General features: G+C 50.7%; 1 long non-coding RNA gene across 1 annotated transcript; it reads right to left on the bottom strand.

Moving 5' to 3' along the window:
- Positions 1-2,232: 2,232 nt before the first annotated feature.
- LOC106972187 (uncharacterized) lies at positions 2,233-8,323 on the bottom strand. The gene is made up of 3 exons (XR_008299638.1): positions 7,650-8,323; positions 5,218-5,330; positions 2,233-2,590 (listed from the first exon to the last, which is right to left on the bottom strand). It is a non-coding gene; the product is annotated as an uncharacterized LOC106972187 (long non-coding RNA).
- Between the last annotated feature and the right edge of the window lie 5,153 nt (positions 8,324-13,476).

Genomic DNA, 13,476 nt, shown 5'->3' with positions numbered 1-13,476 from the left:
TGCTGGATTCAGGACTAAGCCCTTTGTAGACACCGGTGTTTCTTACGGAATCACTCACTCGGGTGAGAATCACCTAGAAGCTTGTCGCAATGGCCCAGCGTCCCAGCTTAGCTTCACGCAATCAGAAAAGCTGGAGGGGCCTGAGAACCTTCATCTTAGCCATCTCTCCCTTGACTCTTGGGCACCATGACCTCTGGGAACCACGAACACTCATCCTCACATGTCAGCTTCGCAGCCCGCCCGTAAGGCAGAGAGCCTCACGCCCATTTTACAGATGAGGAAGGTGAGGCTCAGAGAAATAAGTTCGCTGGTTGGAGGCGGGGCCACGACTCGCCCACAAGTACGGGTGATAATCAAAGACAAGCTCTCGGTCGGTCACCAAACGCTGCCCGCGGTGGCCGGGGCTGGCCCCACGAGGCTCCGCCCTCTGCCCGACTCTCCGGGGGCCGCCGCTGGCGATGCCAGGGGCACGTCGTTCTGGGCCCCCCTGAAGCTGGGCCTGCTCCAGGCAGAGGCGAGAAGTGCCAGCGGAATGGTGAAGTCTTCCCTGAAATGGAAATTGTTGTTAAATAAGAACATAAATATTTAATTACCCGCCGTGACTACTCTTTGCAGAACAACTTTGAGTCCAGAGTCAATAAGAACCGGGCTTAAAATAAACACAAGGCCCGGGCGCGAGTCCCACGCCTCCCAGTGCCCTCACTCCGGGCCTGAAGAGAAGCCTTTTATTGTGTCCTCACCCGCACAGCGCTCCCAGGTGACAAGGGGGCCAGGTACCTGGCCGCAGCCTCTGGCACCGTTAGTGGCCCCGACGTGAAAAATCTCACCTCTTGGCCATGAAGGGCCCTCCCAGGACAGCCGCCCCCAGTGAGGGGTGTGGGGTGACAGCGCCCCGGTTCCCCAGGCCGTTGGCGGCTCCTCACTGCCCCCCAGACGGGGCGGTGTTTCAGGGACTACGTGGAACGTTCTCTCCGTCACTCACACCCATTCGCAGAAGCGAGGGGGCCCATCTCTTCATGGGGCGCGAAGGCTGCGTCTCACCTCCCGCGGGGCCTTTTCCGGCCTGGGCTCCAGCCGCGTCCCCTGCTCTCAGGGGCGCTCTTGCCCACGAAGGGGTCACTGGCGATGCAGCACGTCTTGGGAGAGCCCGCCAGCATGTAGCACTTCGTCACCTCCTCGGAGATCTGTCTCCCCGGGGCCCTTCTGCTTCAAGACTCATCCTCCACCTGAACTCTCCAAACACCACCGGACCTTGCAACCAATCCCGAGGATGTCTCTTCGCCCGATCTTCCAGCCTTTTGTTATTTTCGACATGTGCCCCCTACGTCTGTCGCGTCTTCCTCCATGTTCCCTTTTGGGGTGTTAGCCAGGACTGACACGTGTCGTTTGCCACCAAAGGCCCTCGCCGGTGGGGGGCCAGCTGAGGGGCCGTTCCCGGTCCCAGTGATTGGGTCTTTGCGTCTGCCCCCCAGTCCCAAATCCATTCAGACTCCGGTTCCCACTAAGCCTCAACCAGAGAGCGCTCAGCCCCGCTGCCCTGGAGACAGCGGGGGGGGGGGGGGGGGGGGGTGGAGGCCTGCAGACATTTTTAGTTGTCACAACTGGAAGGGAGTGCGTCCGGAATCCGGTGGGTGAAGGCCGGGACGCTGCTGACACCCTACAGAGCACAGGACCAAGAACAATCACCCCTGAAAGTCAACAGTGGCCAGAGCAAGGACCTCTGCTCTATTTACAGGTCCTGCCTGACTGTATCCGGCCCCGAATGTGAGGGTCTGACTCCTGAGCGCCCCTGCTTTGATTCGACCCTTGAGAACTTCCGTCTGCCTCCACTTAAAGCCCGCAACACACCTTTGGGCATCCCGTGGCTCTCTGTTGATGCTGAGCCCCAGCGCCCGCCTGCTCCCCGGCACCATCGCCATATAGTGGGACATCGTCCCACCGCACACAGAGGGTCCAGCCCACGCACCTGCCCTCCCGCAGCGCCAACCTCGCCCCTCGGGCCCGACGGCACCCAGGTCTTGGCGAAGACCAGCTACCCTCACCGTGTTCTGCCATGATGGACACCCTCCCCCCCGGGACAAGGTTTTCTGGCCCCAGGACAGTGTCCAGCTCAGGCTGGACACCCCCCACCCCGCTCCTGGCTGCACCCATTCATTTCACAGGCGACCGGAGGCTCAGTTCCCCGGAGCTCCAGTGTGGGGGCGAGCCTGACGGTGGAATGAAAAAACTTGGTGACCCATGCCTAAAAATAAAAATATTATTCAATTGTCGTGTCTGACAGACAGAGCGCCTGACGCAGAAAGCAAAGCCATGGCAACTGGGGAAACACACTGGAAACCCTCTCACGTGGGTGCGTTGAAACAGATCTCAGCTGGGCCTTCTGGACCCGGACGATGGACGGGCGTCTTCGCTGCTCTCTGGTTTCTGGGCTTGGACGGGGTTGGCCGTGGGCGCGTGGGAAAGAGGAGAAAAGCAGTGGGCCCCCCTCGGCTGGTCCCGCGTATTCAGACTTCCGCTGCCTTCTTGGGATGTCCCCTGTTCTTGGGTGGAAAGCGGCTTTGGACACGATTTCCGCTAGAATAGTGGGAACCTGGAAGATGAGAACGAATACCCCATTTTTGTCCCCAGTTAGAGAGATGCTCTTTCCTTTTGTACCCCCAGGAGAGCGTGGACTCTGGACCAGTACTTTCTTGCCTCTAGGCCTTGCTTCTGCTAAATGCCTCGCCCAAAACGCCCTTTCTTGCCACTTCTGCACACCTGAGTCTGACCCCGCCTTCTGGACTCTGCTAAAACGTCACTGCCTCCAGGAAGGATTTCCAGACTTTTTTCTGTCCGCCAGCCCTGTCCCCAACCATCCACAGGCAGCAGCGGTCTCTGTCTGCCGGGTTTCCCACAGCACTTCATCAACGCTTATATTATGCCCCTTAACTCAGCAAGGCGGGGCCAAGAGCAAAGTGGATGTGAAGTCAGGTAAACCAGCGCGAATCTCGACTCTGTTCCTAAGCAGCTGTGTGCCTTTGAGCACTTAACCTCTCCACGCCTTGATTTCCTCACCTATAAAATGGACCCAAAGCCTACCTTGTAGAGCTGTTGTGATTTTTTTTTTTAATTTTTAAAAATGCTTATTTATTTTTGAGACAGAGACAGACAGAGTGCTAGGGAGGGAGGGGCAGAGAGAGAGGGAGACACAGAATCCGAAGCAGGCTCCGGGCTCCGAGCCGTCAGCACAGAGCCCAACACGAGGCTGGAACCCGTGAACCGGGAGATCATGACCTGAGCCGAAGTCGGACGCTTAACCGACTGAGCCACCCAGGGGCCCCTGGGGTTGCTGTCATTTTAAAGTGGCAAACTATGAGCAACTGCCTGCACAAAGCAGTCACCCAAAAATGCCAGCCGTCAGTATCAGCAATCTTCAGGTAGAAAGTGTGAGCTCTGGATTTGAGGCTGGCTTCACCACCCAATAGGTTTTAGGGATTGAATTGTGTCCCCTCCCAAAAGATACGGTTGAAGTCCTAATCCCCAGTATCTTAGAACGTGACCTTATTTGGAGTGAGAGGTCACAATAGGGGCGCCTGGGTGGCTCGGTCGGTTGAGCGTCCGACTTCCGCTCAGGTCATGATCTCACAGTCTGTGAGTTTGAGCCCCGCGTCGGGCTCTGTGCTGACAGACCAGAGCCCGGGGCCTGTTTCAGATTCTGTGTCTCCCTCTCTCTCTGCCCCGCCCCTGTTCATGCTCTGTCTCTCACTGTCTCAAAAATAAATTAAAAAAACATTAAAAAAAAAAAAGATGAGGCCACAACGGAGCATGTTGGGCCCCAATCCAATACACCCCCAGACCAGGCGGTGAGGAGGTCATCTGCTGTTTTTATCTGCCCTACCTCCCTTCCCATTGCTTCTTAAAATAGGTCCTTCCTTCCTTGAACTGCTCTGCCCTCTGTCCATGTGATTCCAGGACACCTGCCAATCTGGTACCTTGGCCAAGAGGGCGGTCACGTGACCCAGGCCTGGCCCATCAGAGCTCCCGTCTCTCTGGCCACACCAAGGTGGTCGTACAGGCAATGTAGGTGACTATACAGGACCAATCTCACCCGGGGACTTCCAATACGGAGGGTGGGAGAGAGAAGGCCTACCTTCAAGGTGGCTGAGCTGGGGTGACAGACACCTGCACTCTCTGTGCCTGTGACACTTTCTCCCCTTACTGCACGGAGAAACTCACCTACAGCAAGAAAAACTAGCTCTATACACAGAGGACAGCAGACGGGCATGGTGTGTGTGTGTGTGTGTGTGTGTGTGTGTGTGGCAAAGGGAAACTGAGGCCCAACAGTATTAGCAGAGTCGGCAAGCCAGCCCCATTCATGAACTCTCAGTTGCGTCAATCAATAAATCCTCATTTTGGGGGCTCCTGGGTGGCTCAGTCAGTTGAGCATCCGACTTCGGCTCAGGTCACGATCTCGCAGTCCGTGAGTTCGAGCCCCACGTCGGGCTCTGTGCTGACAGCTCAGAGCTTGGAGCTGCTTTGGATTCTGTGTCTCCCTCTCTCTCTACCCCTCCCCTGCTCATGCTCTGTCTCTCTCTCTCTCTCTCTCTCTCAAAAATAAATAAACATTAAAAAAAAGTTAAATAAATCCTCATTTTTACTTTAACTGTTTTGAGTTGGAATTCTGACATCCACAGTGAGAAAATCTTGCTCAGGCCAGGAGGGTTGGTTGACATGAAGGGACAGGGAAACCTCTCTGGAGAGAGCAGGCCCGGGCACAAAGAGGTCCCAAGAAAGAGTGACCGCGTGCCCCCCCCTCCCCGCGCCCGGTGGCTGCAGGGAGGGCCTTGTCTGGAGGGGTGTTTGGTGTAGATGTCAGGGTCGGGGGTTTTACAGGAATGCCTGTCTGGTCATCCAGTCGAGGCCTCACACCCACACTCTGGACTCCTTCCCGGAACCAGCACCTTCCCCTCCCACACCGAGCTTTACCTACACCGCCATCTTAGGTAATGGGGGGATAGAAATGCTGGATGATTTCCTTTCTGGAGACAGACCCAGAGCACAGGGGGAGGGACCAGCCCCAGACCAGAGGCCAGAAGCCTTTTCTTCTAAGACAGATGTGAGGGAGGAACAAGGGAGAGCTATTGGACATAAGCTGTTAGGTGTCCAAAGGCTGGGAGTGACAGCCACTTCTGTGTCAACTGACTGAGCCATGGGGCACCCAGACATCTGGCCCAATACCCTGGATGTGTCCGGGAGGGTGTTTCTGGATGAGATTAACATTTGAATCAGTAGACGGAGTAAAGCAGATAGTCCTCCATAATATGGTGGGCCTCCTCTAAGTAGTTGAAGACCTGAATAGAACAAAAAGACTGAGGAAGAAGAAATTCCACGTGCCTGCCTGCCTGAACCGGGACATCGGTCTTCTTCCCTCAGAATGGAAGCGACACAAGGCCCTCCTGGTTCCCAGGCCTTCGGACTCGGCCAAGAACTCCACCAGCAACTCCCCTGGGTCTCCTGCTTGCTGACTGCAGATCTCAGTGCTTCTCAACTGCCTCCATAGTTGTGTGAACACGTTCTTTACAGCAAATCTTCTCGTTACGTATCTATGTCCCATTGGTTCTCTTTCTCTGGACAACCTTGACTAACACGCCAGGCATGAGGGCCACACCCAGGAGCCCTTTGTTTCTGTCTTTGACTTGGTGGTTACGTCTTCTCCTGGGATGGAGAGGCTGGAAGGGGAGGGGGGTTTCTAGATTGGGGGAAGCCGGGGAGAGCAGGTGGAAAGACAAGGAGTCGGGCATGACCCAGATTCACCCAGATGATCACGAAGCGGATGGGGCCCAGGTGACGGAGACCATGGGTGTTCAAGTGAAATCAATCACACTTTGACAGCACTCAGAGGCCAGGGGAGGGGCGAGGAAGACAGGGCGGGCTCCAAACTGCGGTCCAGATGTCTTGCAGCCAGCTGACCTTGCTTGGGCTGGTTTCTCCAGTGTTTGGAGTCTCAACGTTTTTATCTGCACCTCGGTCAGGGGAGGTGAACGGGAAAGGCCCCTCTGGGTGTCGATTCATTAGGACTCGAATGACACAAGGGTGTGAGTGTCGGGGATCCTGGGGGTGGGCGTCAGGGCGGAGTGAGCGGCTGCACCGAGGCCCCGGGATGACCCCTCAGTGGACCTGAGGAAGAGCGGGAAGGCCGTCACCTGGGCCCCGTGCCCCCAGCTCAGCCATGCTCACAGCCTCCCCTCACCCGGGTCTCTGCCCGACTGTGCCCTTGTCCCAGAGGCTTTGCTGGCCACCTTTCTCACATAGCACCCCCCGACCCCCATCTCACAACAGACCCCCAGCCTTTACCTGGTTTGTAGAGTTTCTCGTGGTTTCTTTGACCTACAGTTTCGCCCGTCGTTACTCTTATCTTCCCCACAGATCGTAAGCCCCGGGAAGACAGGGACATTGGTTGGCTCTCAGAGTGCCCAGAGCCTTGCCCAGGGCCTGGCACATCCCAGGCCTCCAAGATTAGTTCTTGGGGAGGCTGGCGGGAGGTGGCACGGGGCCTTGTAAGCTGCAGGAGCCCAGGGCTAGGGACAGAGGCAGGTGGAGGCAGAAGTAGGTTTTCGGGAGGCACACACAGTCCCACTATGGATGCTAGAACAGCAGGTCTCTGTCCGACTTTTGCCACAGGGATAACCATGCTTAGTACTAAAGAATTCTTAACACTTAGTACGTGGGGACAAGAATTCTTTTCCTGTGCTGCCCTAACCTTCAACTTATTTATCTTTTTTTTTTTTTAACGTTTATTTATTTTTGAGACAGAGAGAGACAGAGCATGAACAGGGGAGGGGCAGAGAGAGAGGGAGACACTGAATCTGAAACAGGCTCCAGGCTCCGAGCTGTCAGCCCAGAGCCCGATGCGGGGCTCGAACTCACCGACCGTGAGATCATGACCTGAGCCAAAGTCGGACGCTTAACCGACCAAGCCACCCAGGCGCCCCTATTTATTTATCTTTTAAGTTTATTTATTCTAATAGAGAAAGAGAGAGAGCATGTGTACATGTGAATGAGAGAGGGGCAGAGAGAGAGAGGGAGAGAGAGAGAATCCCAAGCAGGCTCTGCGCTCAGCGTGGAGCCCGACGTGGGGCCCGATCTCGCGAACCGTGAGACCATAACCTGAGTCAAAATCCAGAGCCAGAAGCTCAACAGACTGAGCTGTCCAGGCGCCCCTCAATTTATTTTGATCCTATGAAAACTGTTGGGTTGTTCAGATTCCTTAAAGCCAAAGACAAGTGATCTCCTATAAGAGTTTCACTTGTCCCCAACGTTTTTGTGGACAGCCAAGACTAGAGACGATGGGGTGGTCCCCATCTGGTGGTCCCCCTGCTCACGCCTTTCCTAGGTGGGGGCCATGCCGCAGATACCCTGACCCAAGACCTGTCTTCACCATATTTGACCTCAGACAACCCCCCGGAGCCCCCGGGGTTACTGTGAGAGCTAGCAGAAGTCCCGCCAGGCCCAGAGAAAGTGACCAGTACCTGTTGGTCTCCTCTGCCTCTCAGCCTACCTTTAAAAGCCTGGACGGCCTTGGCGGACAGCAATAGAGTGGAACGGTGCTCGGTGAATTGAATCGACTCGGGGAGACAAACACCCCAGAGAACACGATTTGATAAACTCACCCTGTTTGGGAGGCTCTGGCTTCCCTAATTGTGGGGAAACCAAGATGTTGACATTTGATGAGCCTCTCCTCTTCCCCAAGGGCTGTAAATTCTGCCAACAAGTTCCCAGCTAATAAATGTTCGTCCTGTGGAACGTTAGCATTCTCTTGAACAATAAAAGTGACCCTTTGGCCTCGCTTATCACATTTCACGATTGAGTCAGGCCTCAATGATGGGCCGGTCTGGAGGTCACAGAAACATCTGCTCAAAAGCAGAAGATAATGCCCCCTCCAGACAAGGGCTTCAGACAGAATCCTGACTGCACTCTCCCCGCTGATACACTTCCTTAGAAACTCTAATCTGATTTGGGCCCCGAAGGAGAAAATTAAAACCAGAAATGCAGACGCACATGCGATATTTTGGTTTGTTTTGTTTGTTTGATTTGTACGTGCACTTTAAAAGAGAGACATCCAAAGGTCTTCCTGTTCGGATTCTACCTTCAACGAGGTTCAACTCACTGAGTCGTTGTTCGGCAGTCGTTGTTCTCACTGACTCGGCAGATATTGTCACTTTAGAGGCTTGGAAATATATATTTTTTTAACATTTATTTATTTTTGAGAGACAGAGAGAGGCAGAGCATGAGCCGGGGAGGGGGAGAGAGAGAGACACGCACACAGAATCCGAAGCAGGCTCCAGGCTGTGAGCTGTTTGTTAGCACAGAGCCCAACGCAGGGCTCGAACCCACAAACCGCGAGACCCCGACCTGAACTGAAGTCGGACGCTCAATCGACTGAGCCACCCAGGCGCTCCGGAAATATTTTTATTGATGCACAAAAGTTTCAATTTGATGAGCAGGAGAGGGGGCATGAATTCTCCCTGAGCACACACTGTCTGTCTTGTCTGTGGCTCGATCCCAGCCCCTGGCACAAGGCTGGTCCCTAACTGACGCTCACCCAAAATTTGCCCAAGAGATGAAATTAAGCCCTTACCACAACCCTCCTAATCAGTTTGGCAAAAATCACAATGCACTTTCGTCCCTGTGTCAATGAAAAGCCCCAAAGAGGGGCACCTGGACGGCTCAGACGGTTAAGCCCCCGACTCTTTGGCTTTGACTCAGGTCACAGTCTTGTGGTTTCATGGGTTTGAGCCCTGCATGGATCTCTGCACTGACAGTGTGGAGTCTGCTTGGGGTTCTCTGTCTCCCTCTCTCTCTGCCCCTCTCCTACTCACGCTCTCTCTCTCTCTGTCAAATAAACGTTAAAAACAAAATAAAGAAAGAAAGAAGGAAAGCCCCGAACAACTCAAGTGCAGTAGGTGTGGGCTTCAGAGCCGACCTTGGCCTCCAGCACGGTGCTCAGACCCTCCCATTTCCGTAGCTAGGTGGGGGCTGCCTCCCTACGGTGGGCTAGTTGTCTCCTCCCTTCTCATTTGAGGAATGTCATACACTCAGTGACACAGGTGCCTTCAGTCAATTGTTTGTCTGTTACATCTCCAGGCACTGTGTCTGCAGAAATGTCTACTAAATTCCTAGGAAGAGTTTCAAAGTCAAGGGAGCCATGCACTTTCAGCTGAGTATTAGAAAGAGCACAGGACCGGGGCGCCCGGGTGGCTCTGTCGGTGACGCGTCCAACCTTGGCTCAAGTCACGATCTTATGGTCTGTGAGTTCAAGTCCCACGTCGGGCTGTCTGCCGTCAGCACAGAGCCCGCTTCGGATCCTCTGTCCCCCCACAAAAACATGCAAAGTATGTCTCAACCCCTCCCCGCAAAGTGAGGAGACAGAACTCAAGAATTGGAAATAGAAGAAACAATCATTTTAGAAATGAAGACAGAACTAGAAGAAAAAGCAGCCCGGAAAACGCCCTACAAGAAACGGAAGATGAAAAGCAGATACATCTTGAAAAATAAAAAATGGAGGGACGCCTGGGTGGCTCAGTCGGTTAAGCCTCTGACTCTGGTTTTGGCTCAGGTCATGATCTCAAGGTTCGTGGGTTAGAGCCCCACAAGGGGCTCTGCGCTGCTGGAATGGAATCCTGCTTGGGATTCTCTCTCTCCCTCTCTCTGCCCCTCCCCTGCTTACTCGCTCTCTCGCGAAATAAATAAACTTACAATATGTTTTTAACTAAAAGTAAAAAATAGAGACAAAGAAGATGTGGAAGGCAGCGACAAATACTAAACATAAAATAAGAAAATTCAAGATGTGGAGGATGGGACACCTTCAAAAAGAAAACGAGAGCAAGGAAATAGAAAAAGTATTTAAAAAGACATAATTCAAGACGACTTAATTGAAAAAAAAATACCTGAAGCTCCACACTGAAAGACACACGGGGGCCCAAGAACATGAACCAGAACAAGCAACACCAAGGCAGAGTCTACTAAAACCACAGGCGCTAAGGGAAAAGGAAAAGTCCTTTGGAAGCTTAGGGACAAAGCGCATGTGACGTCTAAGGTAAAGAAAACGGGATTGCTGCAAAATTTTTTTAAACATCAACGATTTATACCCGAAAATGTAATAACTTAGGATACGCAAGAGGAGACAATGTGAGCCAAAGATTTTACATTCGGGGAAACCGATTTTCCAACGCAGATGGAAACATCTGTATAAAGACATCTGTATAAAGTTATCTGTATAAAGATAACAGAAACTGTCGTCAACGTGCATGAATCAGAAAACATTGCCCCTGTTATTCCTTCTGAAGAAACCTACTGGAGCATGAGTGGGGGATGATCAAAATAGGCGAGAGGCATCCACAGCTGGAGGTGGTGAACATCGAACAGATGCGTATGTATTGACCTACCGGCCGTTATGTTCTGACGACGGAGCTCTAGACCAACAACGACAGAACAGGGGAAAAGGAGGGGGAAGCGTATGTAGAAACGCTTTTAACTGTGGTCAGTAATCAGAGCTGGTGGTTGGCTGTGACTATTATCGTGGCTGGTGTGCGTATGAGATCACGTAAAGGAAGGATTATGGGATATTTGAACGCTAACATCATGTGATCTTGGGGAGATGCTTATTAGGGAAGAAGAAAGGATGTGGTAGAGAAGAAGGTAACTCACTCAGACAAAAATAAACACCCTGTGGTTTTGCTTTGGCATAGCAATATCAGTCTGCACTCAGGAGGCACTGTCTGCATATTGTCGATTTCCCATCCCTGTTCACTGAGAAGACAGAGAAACAGTGCCCATCTGCAGTCATTAGCTCAAATAAATGCTAGACCTAAATGTAAGAGCTAACACTGTAGAAGTCCTTTAAAAAAAAAACAAAAAAGGGGCACCCGGGTGGCTCAGTCGGTTAAGCGTCCGACTTCCACTCAGGTCACGATCTCACGGTTCATGGGTTCAAGCCCCGCGTCAGGCTCTGTGCTGACGGCTCAGAGCCTGGAGCCTGTTTTGGATTCTGTGTCTCCCTCTCTGCCCCTCTGCTGCTCGCGCTCTGTCTCCCTCTGTCTCAAAAATAAACATTAAAAACAAAAACAAAAAACCAAAAAACATAGAAGAAAATCTCTGACCTCGAGAGTAGGAAAGAGTTCTTAGGATACAAAAAGCACTAACCATCAAAGAAAAAAATTGATCAATTGGATTTCACTACGTTGAAAACTTCTGCTTTTTGAAAGATACCATTGAGATAAGAGATGGATGGGAAATTTCTACACCACCTGCTCAGTTTTGCTAGGAACCTAACACTGCTCCAAAATGTAAAGTATATTTTTAAAAGAATTTTCAGTCAAAGAAGAGACCAAAGCTTGGCATCATTTTATAGGAAAACTTTATTATTCCAACTTTGTGTTAAAACAATAGTGAAATTTTAAGGGCCGACAGTGCAGGAAAGAGTAGTTTGGGGCCATCGTTGATGGGACATTTTGTGGCCTCTCTGCTGAGGGGCCCCCTCTCACGGAAGAGATGTTCACTTCCAAGCAAGGTCAGGTTTTATAATATTTTGGTTCCCAAGAAGGATATAAGGATATAATGTTTTTCCTAAGGTTGTCTAGCTCACACACTCTCTCCTACCACTATTTTGTCAGCTATCGCCCTGTTTATTTAACTATTTGAAAGCTCGTGATAGCTTTCGTGCCTAAAGTGAACAACTTTGACCCACAGTTACTGCAGTACGTTTATGCAATAACAAAAGCACATTTTTACCTCAACTGATTGACAAAATTTCAGCATATAAAGCACAAAAGAGATTCCCACTCCAAGTTACATCAAGAAGTCTTGCTAATACTTCCCTGTGGATGGTTAGCTGTTAAGAAATCTGAATGCCATGCCTTGTTCCTATCACTGCTCTTGTTATGATTAGATATGAGACAATCATATGATTGTTGATCACACAAGTTCAGGGATTCCAGAAATGACATTGAAGTTAGCACCAACTATTTGACCTTCCAAAAGTCAAGCCAAAGCTGAAGTCAAATATCAGATTTTGGCTCACTCCCAAAAGCTGATGCTGACCTTCAGCGTGTCGCCAACTTACTCTTACCTACAATGTTTGATTTTTATTTACAAGAAGCATGTATTTCTTTATGATTTTGAACAGATATTTCTATTAAAATCACATGTTAAAAATGCTAGCTGTCTCCCACTCCTCCAGAAAAAGCAAGTATTGGTAAGAACATTGCATTGGATCTCTAAGTAATTCCCAACCTTTTTGAATACTGAAAAGAAAAAAAAAAACCCACACCATTATTACACTAAAAAGAAGTGAATTTATGGTATGTATACTATGATAAAGCTGTTGACAATTTTTAAAAAATGCTAGAAGGGAATAGAGCTTTTTTTTTCCTAATTGTAAAAACAACAGCAACAAAGACACCATTCAGGTATTGAAAAGGCAACAGGGCGTCTGGGTGGCTCAGTCAGTTGATCATCTGACTCTTGGTTTTGGCTCAGATCATGATCTCACGGTTTGTGGATTCAAGCCCCACATCGGGTTCTGTACCGGCAGTGCAGAACCCGCTTGGGATCCCTTCTCTCCCTCTCTCTCTGCCCCTCCTCCACTCGTGTTGTCTCTGTCTCTCTCAAAATGAATGAATACAAAAAAGAAATTGACAAGGCAAGGCACAAACTGGGAGATAATACTTGCGATGCATCACCCAACAAAGGACTTGTATTCAGTATACACAGAGAACATCTACAATTCAACAACCTGATTTTTAAAATAGGCAAAAGACTTGAACAGATGCCTCCCAAAAGAAGGTACGAATGTACAGTACGGATGAGACAACACTATGCATCCGCTAGAACAGCTAAAATAAAAAATTTGGAAATTACCAAGTGCTGGAAGTAATAGGGCGTACCCGGAATTCTAGTAGAACACTGAGAGTGCAATGGAGAGACGCTTTTGGAAGACAGTTTGGCAATTTCTTACACAGTTAAATATAAACCTACCGTAAGTCTCAGTAATCACACCCCTAGGTATGTACCCAAGAGAATGAAAACACAGGACTACATAAAGACTTCTGCAATGGAATACAACTCAGTAATAGAAAGGAAAGAACATTTGTGCAAGAAGTCTGTCTCAGAAGAGAACTTCTACATGCTTCCAAACACAGGAAGCCGTAAGGTAGGCAAACTATTCTATAGTGACTGAAATTGATTGGAAGCTGCCTGGCTGGGGTGGGTGTGGATGTTTGCCTGGAGTGAGGCAACACACACACACACAGAATCAGAAGCAGGCTCCAGGCTCTGAGCTGTCAGCACAGAGCCCGACGCGGGGCTTGAACCCATGAACCGCGAGATCATGACCTGAGCCGAAGTCGGATGCTTAACCGACTGAGCCACCCGGGCGCCCCTTCATTTTTTTATTTCAACTATCTTTATGAGAAAAATAACATAAACACGCTTAAGTAC

The sequence above is a fragment of the Acinonyx jubatus genome, chromosome B3, assembly GCF_027475565.1.
Source record: "Acinonyx jubatus isolate Ajub_Pintada_27869175 chromosome B3, VMU_Ajub_asm_v1.0, whole genome shotgun sequence".
Taxonomy (NCBI): domain Eukaryota; kingdom Metazoa; phylum Chordata; class Mammalia; order Carnivora; family Felidae; genus Acinonyx; species Acinonyx jubatus.
The sequence above is the reverse complement of the archived record's forward strand: the minus strand, read 5'-3'. Positions and strand labels throughout refer to the sequence as shown.